The sequence below is a fragment of the Neomonachus schauinslandi genome, chromosome 2, assembly GCF_002201575.2.
Source record: "Neomonachus schauinslandi chromosome 2, ASM220157v2, whole genome shotgun sequence".
Classification (NCBI taxonomy): Eukaryota; Metazoa; Chordata; class Mammalia; order Carnivora; family Phocidae; genus Neomonachus; species Neomonachus schauinslandi.
Window position 1 is genome coordinate 104,869,923 of NC_058404.1, and position 17,163 is coordinate 104,887,085.

At 38.9% G+C, this 17,163-nt stretch overlaps 1 protein-coding gene across 2 annotated transcripts in view; it reads left to right on the plus strand.

The window, feature by feature from the left end:
- The window catches only part of PDE5A (phosphodiesterase 5A), a 142,524-nt gene that overhangs the window by 87,600 nt on the left and 37,761 nt on the right, over positions 1 to 17,163 (plus strand). The window lies entirely within an intron of this gene.

A 17,163-nucleotide genomic window follows, 5' to 3' on the forward strand; every position in this document is an offset into this window, starting at 1 on the left:
TACTGACTTTATAATACATTATATGATTCTGATTTTTTTTTTCCCAGTAATGTTACATCTTTTTTAGGCCAAAACTAAACTTACCTTTCAGTTCCTGGGGAAATGTGAACAGGTGACCATGAGGTGGAGGCTTGGTAAGGGTAATGACAACAAAGATTTTGTAGTTTGTTGCCGATAACCTGCTCTGCCCTATCGGGAATTGAGAGTGATTTTAATGTCTGACCATGTGGCTTATGGAATGTTCTTTGAAACTGGGTTCAAATAAGGTCAGTTCCTGAATTCTCATTACATTTTTTATTTAGTATGTTATGAGAAAAAAACATACTGATATGTAAGTAGAATGTTAAATGTTCTAGGTCTTGGTTGAGATTAATGAAAATTTGAGGCACTTACACATTGACAACAAAGGCAAGTGGCCTTCCGAGTTGAAATTTACTTGGGACAACATGGAGAAGGTCTACACGAGATGTGACGAGAGTCTGTAAAGAATGAGGAAAGTGCGAACAGATGGATGAGATTCTTCTTCGTTGTCATCATCAGCATAGCTGGCCACATGCCACCTTTCTGTGGCCTTATGTACATTTCCTTATGTAATCTGCACAGCTGTGTTATGAAGGCCACCCTGAAGCTAGAGAAGCCAAGTTGACGTGCTCAAGGTCACACTGGCAGAAAGTGGGGGAAGTCAGGTACAAACTCTTATGGTCTAGCTCACGCGCAGACCACTGTACTGTTATGAGCCATTAGGGAGAGAGAAGATTAAAGATGAGTGAAATGCTTTGACCTTCGTAATTCAAAGAATGATGGTGCCATTAACTGACAAGAGTGGAAATGTTAAGAAAGGGAAGTGGTAAGTTTGACCGAGAACGTAGTAAGTGTGAGGCGCTGGTGGAACCACCAGATGTAGGTCTTCCAACAGTCAGCAGAGGCAGGACTAGCGTGGGGAGGGGCTGAATCAGAGATGGTGATTTGGAGGTCCCGCCATGGGGTTTGGGGGATCCGATGGGAGTGGAGCAGTTGGGAGGGGGGTATGGAAGACTGAGGGCAGAACTCTTGGGAATCTGGGTTTCGATGGAAGGAGTAGGAAAGGAACCTGGCTGAGGTGGAGGAGTGGTAGGTGAGCAGGGAGGAAGATTTAGGATGTGGCAGTGGCACAGAAGGCAAAGGGATGAGTTTCAAAGAGGAAGGAGGGTGCATCAGTGGTAGGAAGGTTGAGAAAAAGGACTGAGAGAAGGCTGCTGGACTCTGTGATCACGTGATTGTTGAGGAAGCAGCTTTAGGTGTAAAACTGCCGGAGGTAAGAGTGAATGGTGACAAAATGGAGAAAATGAATCATAGCCTAGTTTCAAAAGATGAGTTTTGTGTAAAAGAGGGAGTGGAGAAGTAGTAATGAAGGGTGTTGGCTGAACCGTGTGAAGTTTTTTGTTTTGGTTTGCTTTGTTGTTGTGTGCGCAGGGTTGCTCACAAGCTAGAGAACCAGCATGCGCTTGGACAGAGGGCAAAGGTAGGGGATCGAGTGAGTACAAGGCAGGGAAGAGATCTAGACACTGGAGCAGCCTAGGCATTGAGCGAGACAAGAGGGAAGGGATCATAACAATAATAGTAGGGGTGCCTGGGTGGCTCAGTCGGTTAAGCGTCTGCCTTCGGCTCAGGTCATGATCCCAGAGTCCTGGGATCAAGTCCCGCATCGGGCTCCCTGCTCAGCGGGGAACCTGCTTTTCACTCTGCCTGCCGCTTCCCCTGCTTGTGCTCTCTCTCTGACAAATAAATAAAATCTTTAAAAAACTTTAAAAAATAATAGTAATAATAGTAGCTTCATTTATTGAGCACTTACCGTACACCTGGCATCTCTGAAGTTCTCTGCATGTGTTAACTAAGTGTATTTAGTCCACAGCAACCCCATGAGGTCAGTACCCATTAGCATTTGGAATTCGAGGATTTTGAGGTTGAGAGGATCTCAGGATCTCCCGGGTGGTAAGTGATGGTGCGAGTACTCAATCCAGGAAGCCCACATCCAGAGCCCACACTCCGTTGCACAACACTGGAGAGGCAATGAGCTGGAAAGGAAGGAAGGATGAGAATTTACAGACATTCTCAATTAAATCAGTGAGTAGGAAGTGGAGTCATTTGCCAAGAACAGTTTAAGGAACTTGAGGTGATTTGTCCTGAAAGGTTACACTTCTTCATTTGGGGTTAGCCTTATTCGGAGGCTATATGGGCTGTATTTATTTTGTTGACGATGGTATTCGAAGGAATGAGCAGTTTTTCAATTATTTACAAAGGTTTATATGTTTTAAATATCTTTCACATCAGTCTTAATTGGCCTGTTTGTCTAATCCTCCCAGAATGATGAAGTTTTGAACTAAAAGCATACTGTGAGTTGGAAATTATCACATGGAAAGATACATCTTGAAGTGCCTGCAGGCACTGCGAGAGTGTTAAATCAGTTCTAAAATGAGGGCAAGGATACACTCTGCCATGTGTTGTTTTAGATAAATAAAAACTAGCAAATAGAGCAACGTCTAAAGGTAATGCTGGAAAAATCACTTAGGTTATTAAACTTTGCTTTTCACTTTGAAAATAGCAGTCCTTCAGAAAAAATTTGGAAGTTATTTTCTCAGTTATTTTTATAATTTTAACAAGAGAAAAACCCTTTGGAGTAACTGAAAGTTGCCATATTGGAGTATTGTTCAAAACCATCTGTTGTTTCATTCGGAAAATAGATTTCTGGCAGCTGCATTGAGAAATTTAGGGTTATAAGCTTGTAGGTCGAGTTCTTTATTTAAACTGGTTGAAATTCAGCAACTGAATGCAATGCTGGTTTTCTAGCAACCGAATAAAAATTCCTTCACAGCCTCAAGTACACAGGTGTCTGCGTTATCCAGCGATGGCCGGAGTTGCTGCCTTTGTCGTGTATCTGATGATTTGTCTCAATTTAAAACCTAAAATAAATCGAAAAGCTGTTTAATGTATTCTTAACTTTTATTTTTACAAATTAGTTCTTGAATTAAATAATATACTTCAGGATGCTGAATATTTATGCCTGTGTCCAGAAAAGTTCTCTAACTACAACAGAAGTATAACGAAGTTGACAGGAAACTCAGAGTCCTTATTTTTTTTTTTCCTTGTTTTACTTGAGTTTTTAATCTAATTTCTCTTGACTTAGAATTGGGTATCGCAGAAATAAGGCCTTAAACTAAGCATTCTACCATATACCTTTTAATGATCATTAGTCACAAGTTGATCACATAAAAATAAATGGACCCCAGCTGCCTGGTCATGGTTATTAGAAAATTATTAGTTAAGATAATCAGAAAGTAATCAATGTTTAGTTCCAGTAACTGGATATTTGATGGACTGATTGCCTTTTCTGCCTTCCTCTCTTGTTAGAGGGATAGTAAATAAATATGTATTAGAGTTTAGTTTTTTAAAATAAGCTTCTCAGTTTTGCCATGGAGTCCGTGCTTATTCAGTGCAGTCCGTAGAGCTTCTGCTTTATGTCAATTTCTGCAATCATACATAATGTATTTAAAAGCAAACAGGCCCTTTTGTATCCTGAAAGGTTTTCTGCATCAATATAGTGAGAGAGGAAGAAGCTGACTTCTTAGGCAGCATTTCTTAGGAGAGAATTTACTTCATCTTGACCTTAACCTTTCAGAGCCAGAAACGTCACATGAACGCTCTTACCAGGTGTGTGCGTGACAGGTGACAGCAGGAAAGGGCAGAGCTGCTCCCTGACCCAAATCTCTGATGCCTAAAAGTCAGTGTCAGAGTATCGATCCGATTCCTTGTATCAAGATGATCATCACATTCCCTCACTTTTGGGGAAAATCTGTATATGGATAGTCAAATTATAAATGGAAAATTTTGAGCCGATAATAACAGAGTTGGCGTTATGATCTCGATAACCAGTGTCACTGAACTGTAGTAACCTATGGCATTCAGGAAGATTCCTTCTTCCTCAAACAGGTGCTAGAATTACCCTGAAACCATCTGGGTCCTTTGGACTTCCTGTACACCATCAGTTGATACATTCATTTTTATAGGTGTCTACAACATTAACTGGGCCATATCTTTTCCACATTGGCAAGACTTAATAGATTCTGTTTGATTCTTCCTGCTTTCCTTTGGCAAGCTAATCTTATCTTGTCTGCTTTGATTTTCCTAGTGAATTACTTCCAACGGTAATCTTAGCTCCAAAGTATAGTGGTGCCGTTCTTGAACTTCTTATATACTAACTAGATGTTGACCAGATCTGCACTAATTATTCCTAACTGTAGTCATAAATTTACCTTGAAGGTTTTACTTACAAGCATATATACATTTTGTCAGAGTCTTGACATTATCATGTGCCATCATTACATGGTTTTGAAAACTGTATGCTCATTATTTTTTACATTCTGTGCCTCTTTGCTATTGAGATTTATAAGATTACATTTATATAATGTTAGAAAGAAGGAAAAATCACAAAACATGTTGATGTAGTTATTAAAGAAAATATGCTAATCCAGTCCTGCTTTGCCTTATTCGCTTCTTTATTCTCTATAAGATTTGGTTCTTTGAATATTCACCTCCCTTTGTTTAAGTAAATTTCTTTCTCCTATGCATTTGGATTCACTTCCCTCTTAGAGAAAGATAAATCCTAACAGGCTTGTAAATGGTGTGGATTTTTTTTTCTTTAAGAACATATTTTCTGTGCATGTTAAAAGTGGGGAAGAGAGACATTAGGCTTCTGTAAAGTATAATGTGATGACTGTCAAACGGCTTTATTCAGAGACCTGGAAACCAAACTGCTCTGCTCTGTGTAAAATGGTCCCCCGCTAGTTGGGGGATAGGGATCAGGGACTGATACGGGGAGCTTAAACCCCTAACTGAGCAAGCATCTCTCCTTGTCGCTACCAATTAACTCATCAGATATCTTACATTAATTTTATCCTTGAAGGTAATTTCCTTGAAGAATGGATCATTGAGGAAAATCTCTTTTCCTCCTAACATTTATATTGAATAAACATCAGGAGTAATGTAACAAAATGCCTTTATAAAACACTGACGCTAACTGGAAGAATTTGAAATTTTATGGAAGACCAAGTTCAGTATCTGCTCTTCTATTCAAACTTATTTTAACAAATAACTTTCTGAATAAGGAGCCTTTTCTTAACAGTTGGCTGTTAGGAGTCGTTTTCGTAATTTTTACTTTCACTCTCGAGATTTGATACTTCAGACCTAAGGCAGGTAGAATGCCTTTTATAGCAGTGTGACCTTTTTCATATAAAGATTATACAATTGAGCAGATTGTGTAGCCATGTAGCCACATGTCTTTATTTTCTTCTGAGGTTACCAAAGACTTTGCCGCAGGCTAAATATAAACCTTTTTCATGAGACATCCACCAAAAATAAGAAACTCAATAATTTTTAAATGATTCTTTTATTTACCTTACCCAAGTGTATTATTTTTCCATGGACACATGCTTTTTGGGCTTCAAGGAGACTATACACTTTATAAATAGTTTATTTCCTTGTCTTATTTTTCTATTAAGTAAACAAAGAGGTACCCTCTACACTTGTGTAGAAGCCTTCATAAGAAGAAATAGTTGAATAAAAAAGTCTGTCATTTGTCTTATGTAAGGCACTGATAATGCTCAGGATAGATTCTCTTTGATTTTAGAAAAATATGTGATTATATTAGCCAGGGTTCTCCAGAGAAACAGAACCAGTAGGTGAGAGATTTATTCTGAGGAATTGGCTCACACTATTAATGGGGGCTGAGAAATCCAGCAGTCTGTTGTCTGCAAGGCTGGAGACCCAGGAAAACCAGTGGTATAATTCAGTGTAAGTCTAAAGGCCTGAGAACAGAGGAGCTGATGGTTGAAATCCGAGTCCCAGGGCCTGAGAAGATGAGATGAAATATCCCAACTCCATAGGAAGCAAAAAGGGGCGGACTCCTCCTTCCTCCATCTTTTGTTCTATTCAGACCCTAAACAGATGGATGATGCCCACCCACACTGGGAAGGGTAGTCTACTGAGTCCACTAATTCAATGCTGATCTTATCCAGAAATACTTTCACAGACATACCCAGAAATAATGTTTAATTTGGGCACCTGCTGTCCAGTCGAGACAAAAACTTAACCATCACGAGTGACTAAAAAGAGAAGTTAAACGTGTACTTACGTTCCCTATCGTTGTGTTGTTATGGATCATGTGCAAACTAACATATTTGTGTCATTGCACTTTTTTTTAATATTCTTTTTGGTTTTTTATTATGTTATGTTAATCACCATACATTACATCATTAGTTTTTGATGTAGTGTTCCATGATTCATTGTTTGTGTGTCATTGCACTTTAAAAACTATTTATTTCAATTATTTTTTTTAAAGATTTTATTTCTTTATTTGACAGAAAGATAAAGAGGCAGAGTGGCAGGCAAAGGAAGAGGGAGAAGCAGGCTTCCCGCCAAGCAGGGAGCCCGATGCGGGGCTCAATCCCAGGACCCTGGGATCATGACCAGAGCCGAAGGTGGACGCTTAACGACTGAGCCACTCAGGCGCCCTGTATTTCAATTATTTATGTGTGTGTCTTCACCACCAGCCTGTTCTTGAGCCATCCTTATCACCATCATCATCATCATAGCTACCATTTAGTGATGGCTTCACAAGAACCTGGTTTACGTATCTTGTTAAATGATTGAATGAATCAATCAATCACTAGATTCTGGAAAATCGGGACTTTTAGAGAGCCTATACTCTAGCATGAAATAACACAACTCAAGCTCCTTCAATATTCAACAAGATTTTGCTTGCTTTATTCCTTAAAATGATTATGAAGCTAGAAATAATTTATTAGTTGATGACATATATAAAGCTTCATGGGTCTGGAGAAGAACTAGCTTCCACTTCCAGCTCTGTGATCTCAGACAAATCTGTGACTCTTTGTGTCTCAGTTTCTTTGTCCGTAAAAAGAGGATAATAAAAGAATTTACCTTGCAGAGTTGTAGTGACTGGAGTTCCTGGTACATATGTCCCCAGGAAGTATTAGTTATTGATAGTAGTGGTAACAGTGAGAGGAAAATCTGTTCCCAAAATCTAGTAGTAAGAGCAGCAAGATCTTGATGTGTCCTGTCATGTTCCATGTCTTTTTGCCTGAGCCATTCTAATAATGTGCACTTCAAGGAAGTATACACTCATTTTTTTTAAAAAAGATTTTATTTATTTATTTGACAGAGAGAGACAGCGAGAGAGGGAACACAAGCAGGGGGAGTGGGAGAGGGAGAAGCAGGCTTCCTGCAGAGCAAGGAGCCCGATGCGGGGCTCGATCCCAGGACCCCAGGACCATGACCTGAGCCGAAGGCAGACGCCTAACGACTGAGTCACCCAGGCGCCCCTACACTCATTTTTTAAAATTAGTTTAAGTGGAACAAATAGGTGAAAAATCTGGACGAAAAAAGCCCCATGTGTCCTAAGAACATATGGAAACCTTTGTTTTTAAGGTATAACCAGTTCTCTACTTGAGGGGAGTAATCTAGAATTGACCATTTTAGGTAACTTCTTGCCAGAGTGGCTAAAAAGTGGATTTGGGTCATTGCTTTCCCGTCCTGAGTTTTTTGGAAGTGAATGAATCAAATTTTAATGAGACTTAAGACAAACTGAAGCTGATTTTGAAAATATTACAGTAATGAAATATTTATTGTGCAGATGAAAGGAATTTAAAATTTCTTAAAGCAAATAAAATTAATAATTGATGTATAGGGTAAGAAAGCATATATCTATTGTTTCTGACACAACATGGTTCATTATTAATGTTAACATATTTATTATAACTCTTTGCCAAATTAAATTACATTTAATATTATTGAGAACTAGTTAGGTCTTGATGAGCACAAAAAGATTTTCATTTACACACTTATATTTGCCTCCTACTCTATGTGGACATTATATTAGGTGCTCCACATGACAGTAAATAATAAGTCTCTACCCTCTTAGAATTTGAATAGTGAAGGACTATATACAATATATACTATAATTATTCAATATTATATGATTATAGCCAGAAACAAAAAGCTGCAACTTTAAAGTGTATGGCATTGTGAAATTATATAATATAGAGACATTCTAAAATGAATGGTCTGGGATATGTGTAGTTTTTCATGTAAGAGATGTGGCAAGCCTGTGATTTCATCCTATACCGTAATTCAGCAACCTGCAGGATAAGATTGCATCTAGGTTTTGGCTACATTAATGCTTCAAGAAATAGAATGTTTGGATTTGCAATCAAGATCCAGAGCTCACTGCCTTCCACAGACACACCAAAACTACAACTACATATAAAACAACTATCTCTGAGAATGACCTGAAGACTAGCAGAACTAAGATTTTACAGAACTAAAGATATAAAGAAGTCACATCAAGACAACCAGGGGAGGCAGAGATGCTGTCTACTCAGGACCCACACCCCCCAGCATGGCAACCCACAAACGGGAGGATATCACAATTGCAAAGGCCCTCTCTGAGGGACAAGGGTCCAGCCTCCGTATCGGGCTCTATGATCCAGGAAACCTGCACTGCGAAGATGAGCTCCCATAACATCTGGCTTTGAAAACCACTGGGGCTTAAGTCCAGGAGAGCCAGAGGACAGTAGGAAACCAAGACTCTGCTCTAATTCAAGGGCATGTGCACAGTCTCACTTGCTTTGAGTCCCAGAGCAGAAGCAACAGTTTGAAAAGTGCCTGTGTTACGTGTGAATGAGATTCATGGACTAATTTAACTGACTGAATTTAGGGCATGGAACTAATTTGGGGATCTGTTGGAACTTTCTGCAGGGATAGAAGTACTGGTGGATGCCATTTTTTTCACTCCCCTTTACCTAGCAGCTCTGAGTAGCTGCCCTACCTAGCAGGTGCCATTTTGACACTCTCCATCTCCAGTGCTAGCACTGCTTGCCCTGCCCTGGCATTTCCCTTCAGACTTGCCGTACCAAGCCCACCCAGCCTGGCCTGTGCTCCTTCCAAGTGGCTCCGCCCCACCACACCTGATGGGTGGCCTCGGGGACAATGGTACTGCCCCAGGTAACCTCACCCTACCACAACCAGTGGGTGGTCCTCCACCCTGCCATACCAGAGGGGATGGGTGACCAGGGGAGTTTGCACTACAGGGTCCCACATGACACCTTCTACATAAAGCCACTCCTTCGAGACAAGGAGACATAATTGATCTACCTAATCCATGGAAGCGAACAGAGAATTGGGCAAAATGAAGAGACAGAAGGATGTGTTCCAAATGAAAGAACAAGATAAAACTGCAGAAAATAAATAAGTGAAATGGAGATAAACAATCTACCAGATAAAGAGTTCAAAGAAATTTTCATAAAGATGCTTATTGATCTTGGGAGTAGAATGGATGAATACAATGAGAACTTCAACAAAGAGATAGAAAATACAAAGAGAGCCTATTGCATTGAAGAATACAATAACTGAAATTAAAAATACACTAGAGGGAGGGGCACCTGAGTGGCTCAGTTGGTTAAGCATCTGCCTTCAGCTCGGGTCATGATCCTAGGGCCCTGGGATCAAGCCCTGCATCAGGCTCACTGCTCAGCGGAGAGCCTGCTTTTCCCTCTCCCTCTGCCTGCCACTCTGACTATCTGTGCTCTCTCTCTATCTCTCTGTCAAATAAATAAATAAAATCTTTAAAAAAATAATAAAAATGATAACATTTAAAAAAAATACCCTAGAGGGAATCAACAGAAGATTAAATGATGCAGAAGAACAGATCAACTTCTCTAAGACAGGGCTGTGGAAATCAACCAATCAGAACAAAAAGGAAAGAGAATTTTTAAAAACTGAGGATAGTTTAAGGCATAAGATCAAGCATATTAACACTCACATAGGGGTCCCAGAAGGAGAAGAGAGTGAGAAAGGGACAGAAAACCTGTTTGAAGAAATAATGCCTAAAAACTTTCCTAACCTGTGAAGGAAGAAAACATCCCCACTCCAGAAGTACAGAGAGCCCCAAAAAGATGAACCCAAAGACACCCACACCAAGGCACATTATAATCAAAGTGTCAAAAATTAAAAGAGATCATCTTAAAAGCAGCAAGAGAAAAACAACTAGTTGTATACAAGGGAGCCCCTATAAAACTATCAGCCTATGTTTCAGCAGAAACTTTATAGGCCAGAAGAGAATGGTATGATATATTCAAACAGCTGAAAGGAGAAAAACAAAACCAAGAATACTCTACCTGGAAAGGGTACCGTTCAGAATTGAAGGAGAGATAAGGAGTTTCGTCAACAAACAAAAGCTAAAGGAGTTTATCACCAGTACACTGGCCTTACAAGAAATGTTAAAGGTACTTCATTAAATAGAAAAGGAAAGGTCATAATTAGCAATAAGAAAATTATTAAAGAAAAAAAATCTCACTGGTATGGGTAAACATATAGTAAAGGTACTGGGTCAACCACTTATATAACTATTATGGAGGTTAAAAGACAAAAGTAATAAAATCATCTACATCTACAATAATTAGTCAAAGGATACACAAAATATGTGTAAAATATGATGTCAAAAACAAAACGTGGTGGAGTAAAAATCTAATGGTTTAGAATGTGCTCAAACTCTAGTGACCATCAACTTAATATAGACTGGTATAAACCTAGGACGTTGTATATGAACCTTATGGTAACCACAAATGAGGTACCTATAATAGATACACAAAAAATTGAGAGTAAGGAATAAAAACATAACACTAAGGAAAGTCACCAAATCATAAGAGAAGAAAGCAAGAGAAAAAGGAACAGAGAAGAACTACAAAAACAACCAGAAAACAACAAAATGTCAGTAAGTACATATCTATCAATAATTAAATGTAAATAGACTAAATGCTCCAATCAAAAGAAATAATGTGGCTGAATGGATAAAGAAACAAGACCCACCTACACATTACCTACAAGAGACTCACTTGAGATCTAAAGACATACACAGACTGAAAATGAAAGGATGGGAAAAGATATTCCATGCAAATGAAGCAAAAAAAAATAAAACACAACAAAATAGACTTTTTTAAAAAGATTTTTTATTTATTCGAGAGAGAGTGGGGGAAGGAGCAGATGGAGAGGGACAAGCAGACTCTGCCCTGAGTGCAGGGCCCAACATGGGGCTCAATCACAACTCAGATCATGACCTGAGCCAAAACCCTAGAATCGGATGCTTAACCAACTAAGCCACCCAGACACCCCACAAAATAGACTTTAAAACAGAGATTGTAACAAGAGAAAGAGAAAGGCATGACATAAGGATAAAGGGATCACTTCAACAAGAGGGTATGACACTTGTAAATATCTGTGCACCCAACATAGAGGCAGCTTAATACATAAAACAAATATTATCAGACATAAAGGGAGAAATTGACAGTAATACAACAATAGTAGAAGATTTTAACACCCACTTACATCAAATGGATAGATCATCCATACAGAAAGTCAATAAGGAAACATTGGCTTCAAGTGACAGATTAGTCAAGATGGGCCTAAATACATACAGAGCATTCCATACAAAAACAGCAGAATACACATTGTTTTCAGGTGCACATGGAATAGTCTCCAGGATAGGTCACATGTTAGGCCAAAAATATGCCTCAATAAATGTAAGAAGCAAATATATCAAGCATCTTTTCCCACCAGAACAGTATGGAATTGATTTCTAAATCAATTACAAGAAAAAAGGTGGAAAAAAACACAAACACGTAGAGGCTAAACAATATGCTACCAAACAACCAATGGGTCAATGAAGAAACCGAAGAGGAAATCAAAAAACTCCTAGAGACAAATGAAAATGGAGATACAGCATTCCAAAATCTATGGGACACAGCAAAAGCAAGTCTATGAGGGAAGTTTAAAGCATACAGGCCTACCTCAGGAAACAAGAAAAAGTTCAAAAAATAATCTAACTTTATGCTTAAAGGAACTAGAAAAAGAACAAACAAAGCCCAAAGTTGGTAGAATGAAGGACATAATAAAGTTCAGAGTGGAAACAAATGGAATAGAGACTAAAAATCCAATAGAAAAATCAATGAAATGAAGAAGTGATTCTTTGAAAAGACTAACAAAATAGATAAACCTGTAGCCATACTCATCATGAAACAAAACAAAACAAAACCAGAGGGCCCAAATAAAAATGAAAATTAGAAACATAATTAGAAATGAAAGAGAAGTTACAACAGATGCTACAGAAATGCACCTGGGTGGCTCAGTTGATTAAATGAAAATTGGGTCAATTCTTAGAAACATAACAATTTTCCAAGACCCAACAACAAAGAAATAGAAAATCTGAACAGACCAATTCCTAGTGATGAAATTGAATCAGTAATTAAAAAAAAAAAACAAAAACAAAAAAAAAAACCTCCCAATAAACAAAAGTCAGGACCCGGTGGCTTCACAAGTGAATTCTACCAAATACTTAAAGAAGAGTTAATACCTATCTTTCTCAAATTGCTACCAAAAAAAACACAAAAAAACAAAAACCAATGAGGGCAAAGAAATGCTTCTAAACTCATTCTATGAGGCCAGCATTACCATGATGCCAAAAGCAGGCAAAGAACACCACAAAAAAAGAAAATTATAGGCCAATATTGCTGATGAACATAGATGCAGAAATGCTTAACAAATATTAGCAACCCAAATTCACCAGTACATTAAAAGGATCACCATGATCAAGTGGGATTATTCCAGAGATGTAAGAATGGTTCAATATCTGCAAATCAATCAATGTGATACACCACATTAATAAAAGGAATGGAAAAAATCATGTGATCATCTCAATAGATGTGAAAAAAAAGCATTTAACAAAATTTAACATGCACTTAGGATAAAAAACTCTCAACAAAGTGAGTAGAGAAGGAACATACCTCAACATAATAAAAGCCATATATAACAAACCCATAGGAAACATTATACTCAATATGGAAAAGCTGAAAAGTTTTTCTCTAAAATTAGGGATAAGACAAGGATGCCCACTCATGCCATTTGTATTGAACATTCTAAGTCCTAGCCACAGAATCAAGCAAGAAAAATAAATAAATAAAAGGCATCCAAATTGGAAAGGAAAAAGTACAACTCACTATTTGCAGATGACATGGTACTGTATATAGAAAAGTCTAAAAACTCCATCAAAAAACTAATAAATGAATTCAGTAAGTCACAGGATACAAAATTAATATACAGAAATCTGTGGCATTTCTGTGCATTAATAACAAACTACTAGAAGGAGAAATTAAGAAGACAATCCCATTTACAATTACATCAAAAAGAATAAATACCTAGGAATAAATGTAACCAAAGACATAAAAGACTTGTTCTCTGAAAACTGTAAAACATGGTGAAAGAAAGTGAAGACACCAGTAAATGGACAAATCTACCTGTGCTTATGGATTAGAAGGATTAATATTTTTTAAAATGTCCATAGTACCCAAAGCAATTTGTAGATTCAATGAAATCCCTATCAAAATACCAAGGGCATTTTTCACAGAACTTGAACAACTAATACTACAATTTGCATGGGACCACAAAAGACCCCGAATAACCAAAGCAATCTTGAGAAGGAAGAACAAAGCTGGAGGAATCACACTCCCTGTTTTCAAACTATACTACAAAGCTAAGTAATCAAAACACGTTGGTACTAGCACAAAACAGACACATAAACCAATGCAGCTGAATAGAGAGCCCAGAAATAAACTCGTGCTTATATGGTCAATTAATCTTCAACAAAGGAGGTAAGAATATACTGTGGCGAAAAGACAGTCTCTTCAATAAATGGTGTTGAGAAAACTGGACAGATACATGGGAAAGAATGAAACTGGACCACTTTCATACACCATGTGCAAAAATAAACTCAAAATGGATCAAAGACTTAAATGTAATAGCAGAAACCATAAAATTCTTAGAAAAAAACATAGGCAGTAAACTCTTTGACATCAGTCTTAGCGATATTTTTTGGATCTGTCTCTTCAGGCAAGGGCAACAAAAGCAAAAATAAACAAATGAGACTATATCAAACAAGGAAGGTTTTACATAGCAAAGGAAACCAAGACAAAAAGGCAACCTAGTGAATGGAAGAAGATATTTGCAAATGCCTTCTCCAGCTGAGAAAGTCCTACATGGCATCTTCTTCCGATAGGATGTGCTTCATCTACATTGAAAATCTATAGTTTGGTGTAGCCACCTTCATGAATTTCCTTAGCTAGATCTGGAGAACTTGCTGCAGCTTCTACATCAGCACTTGCTGTTTCACCTTGGACTTTTATGTCCTGGAGATGGCTTTTTTCCTTTAAACCTCATGAATCAACCTCTGCCAGCTTCAGACTTTTCTGCAGCTTCCTCACCTCTCTTAGCCCTCAGAGAATTGAAGAGAGTTAGGGCTTTGCTCTGGATTAGGTTTGGCTTAGGGGAATGTTGTGGCTGATTTGATCTTCTATCCAGACCACTGAAACTTTCTCCATATCAGCAAGAAGGCTGTTTGACTTTCTTATCATTTGTGTGTCCACTGGAATAGCACTTTAATTTCCTTCTAGCCCTTCTCCTTTGCATTCACAAGTTGGCTACCTAGAGCACGAGGCCTGGCTTTTGGCCGACCTTGGCTTTCGACATGCCTTCCTCACTAAGCTCAATCATCTCTCTTATTTAAAGTGAGAGATGTACAACTCTTCCTTCATTTGAATACTTAGAGGCCACTGCAGGGTTATTGATTGGCCTGACTTCAATATTGTTGTGTCTCCGGGAATAGGGAGGCCTGAGGAGCGGGAGAGATGGTGGAAGAGCGGGTTGGTGGAGCTGCAGAACACACACAACATTTACCGATTAAGTTTACCGTCTTATATGGACACAGTGTGTGGTGCCCCAAAATACTTACAGCAGTAACATCAAAGATCCCTTATCACAGATCACCACAGCAAATATAATAATAATGAAAAAGTTTAATATAGGTGACATAGACACACAAAGTGAGCAAATGCTGTTGGAAAAATGGTGCTGGTAGACTTCTTGATGCAGGGTTACCATAAATCTTCCATTGGTTAAAAAAACAAAAACAAAAACAACATCTGCAAAGTGCAGTAAAACGAAGTATGCTTGTCCCTCACTGAAGAAACCAAAATCAATCCAGAACCCTAGCTGCGAGGGAGTCAGAGAAATATGTTTTTGAGCTTTCTAGACTCTTCAGAAAATGAAGGCTCACCAGCAGAAGGTTGAAATAGATGCTAACGGAGCCTTGCTATAGTATCTACCAAAGAGATACACCGGTGAATGTTTCCCTGGTGCAGCTGGGAAAGATGAGAGAAGAACTAGCTATATGAAAACTTGGGGGGATGCATTCCAGGCAGAGGAAAAACGGTTAAAGAGGCCTGGAAGTGAGAAAGAGTATTAATTAACCTAAAAAACAAATGACAAAAGTATCAACCTCCTCCCAAAGCCTCCCCCACAAAAATACAAATGGCAATTTCAAGAAACACAAATTTTCATTTAGAGCATTAATGCAGTAAGTAGAGATGCTACCACATACCCAGTCTAATCCTCCGCTACACGCACGCAGAGGCTGTGGTCCTCTATTTAGCCAAGAGTTGTGGAATACCCCTTCTCTCATGTGTGAGGAAGCCTGACAGTGACATGAATGTGGAATCAAGCATGAAAAACACAACATAACCGTAACAGCTAAGGTCACCCATCCATTTCCCTTCACTGAGGAGAGGGTCCCAGACAGAGATTGAGCCCTATACAGGAAAGTCACTGGTAAGATTCAGATGCCACCTACAGGGTGGTATTTTGTTCCAAAGTGAGAAGGCAATAAGAGATACTGGAGTCCTGTGGCCAGAGAGATAAATATACTATATATTCAGAATATTAAACCTCAGAGACATTCTAACCCAACCCCCTCATTTTACAGGGGAGAAAATAGAGAGGTTGGACGTCTTGTTGAGGGTGAATAAAGTCAGTGGAATAATGGGACTAGAACCCTTAATAGCAAACATACCTTTTTTTTAAAGATTTTATTTATTTATTTGAGAGAGAGAGCAGCAGGGAGAGGCTGAGGGGGAAGGAGAAGGACAAGGACAAGCAGATTCCTCGCTGAGGTTGGAGCCCAACATGGGGCTTGATCTCATGACCCTGAGATCATGACCTGAGCCAAAGTCAAGAGTTAAGAACACTAAGAAATTAAAATATTTTAAAAACTCTGAATACTGCTTCCTTTAACCCAATCCAGTCCTACTCCCAAGGATATGTTTAGTTTCACCCTTAGTGAATTTCACTTCCAGGGTTGGTTGTGTTTTTTAAAAAATTTGGCAAAAACGGTGAAAACGGGCCAAAGCATTAGAAATACAGGGTCATAAAAAGGTGCTTTAGATGAAGAATTTCCTCTAAAGTGTCATGGAAGCTAAACTAGTTTCTTCATTAGTTTGAGTGGCAGATCCAATTACAGAACTCAGAAGAAAAATGAGATTATACTACTGACCTATTTGCCAGATTGAATCTTTAGCCCACTGAGCTTCCTGTACTTTTGGCATTCCATATTTGGTTAATGTGACACAAATTAAACTCCCAACTCTAGAAGAGCTTAACTATATTTGAATTAAGTGATAAAATATCTAAACGCTGTTGCTTGAAGACTCAGAGGCATTATGCTCTCTTGTAGAGGAATAAGCAGTATTCTGTGGGATTCGATGATAGCAGAGTTGAATTGGATTATTCAACCATAGGACACATACACATTTATAGCACCTTATCGCTTTACAAAATCCTTTATTTTAAGATTTTATTTATTTATTTGACCGAGAGAGAGAGAGAGCGAGAGCAGGAACACAAGCGGCGGGGGGTGGGTGGTGCGGCGGGAGAGGGAGACGCAGACTCCCCGTGGAGCAGGGAGCCCGATGTGGGGCTGGATCCCAGGACCCCGGGATCATGACCTGGGCCAAAGGCAGATGTTTAACGACTGAGCCACCCAGGTGCCCCAGAAATAACATATTTTTAAGGATTTTGTAAAGTGAGAATTCTGAACCTCTGTATCACTGAGCACGAGGTTCGGAAGGAAAACGTTTGCGCGTCCCCGCGGGGTCAGCTCCGAAAGGCTGCGTCGCGGTGCGGGGTGACTGAACACGCACAAGAAGACTGTCTTCCCTCCGTAGAGAGGTT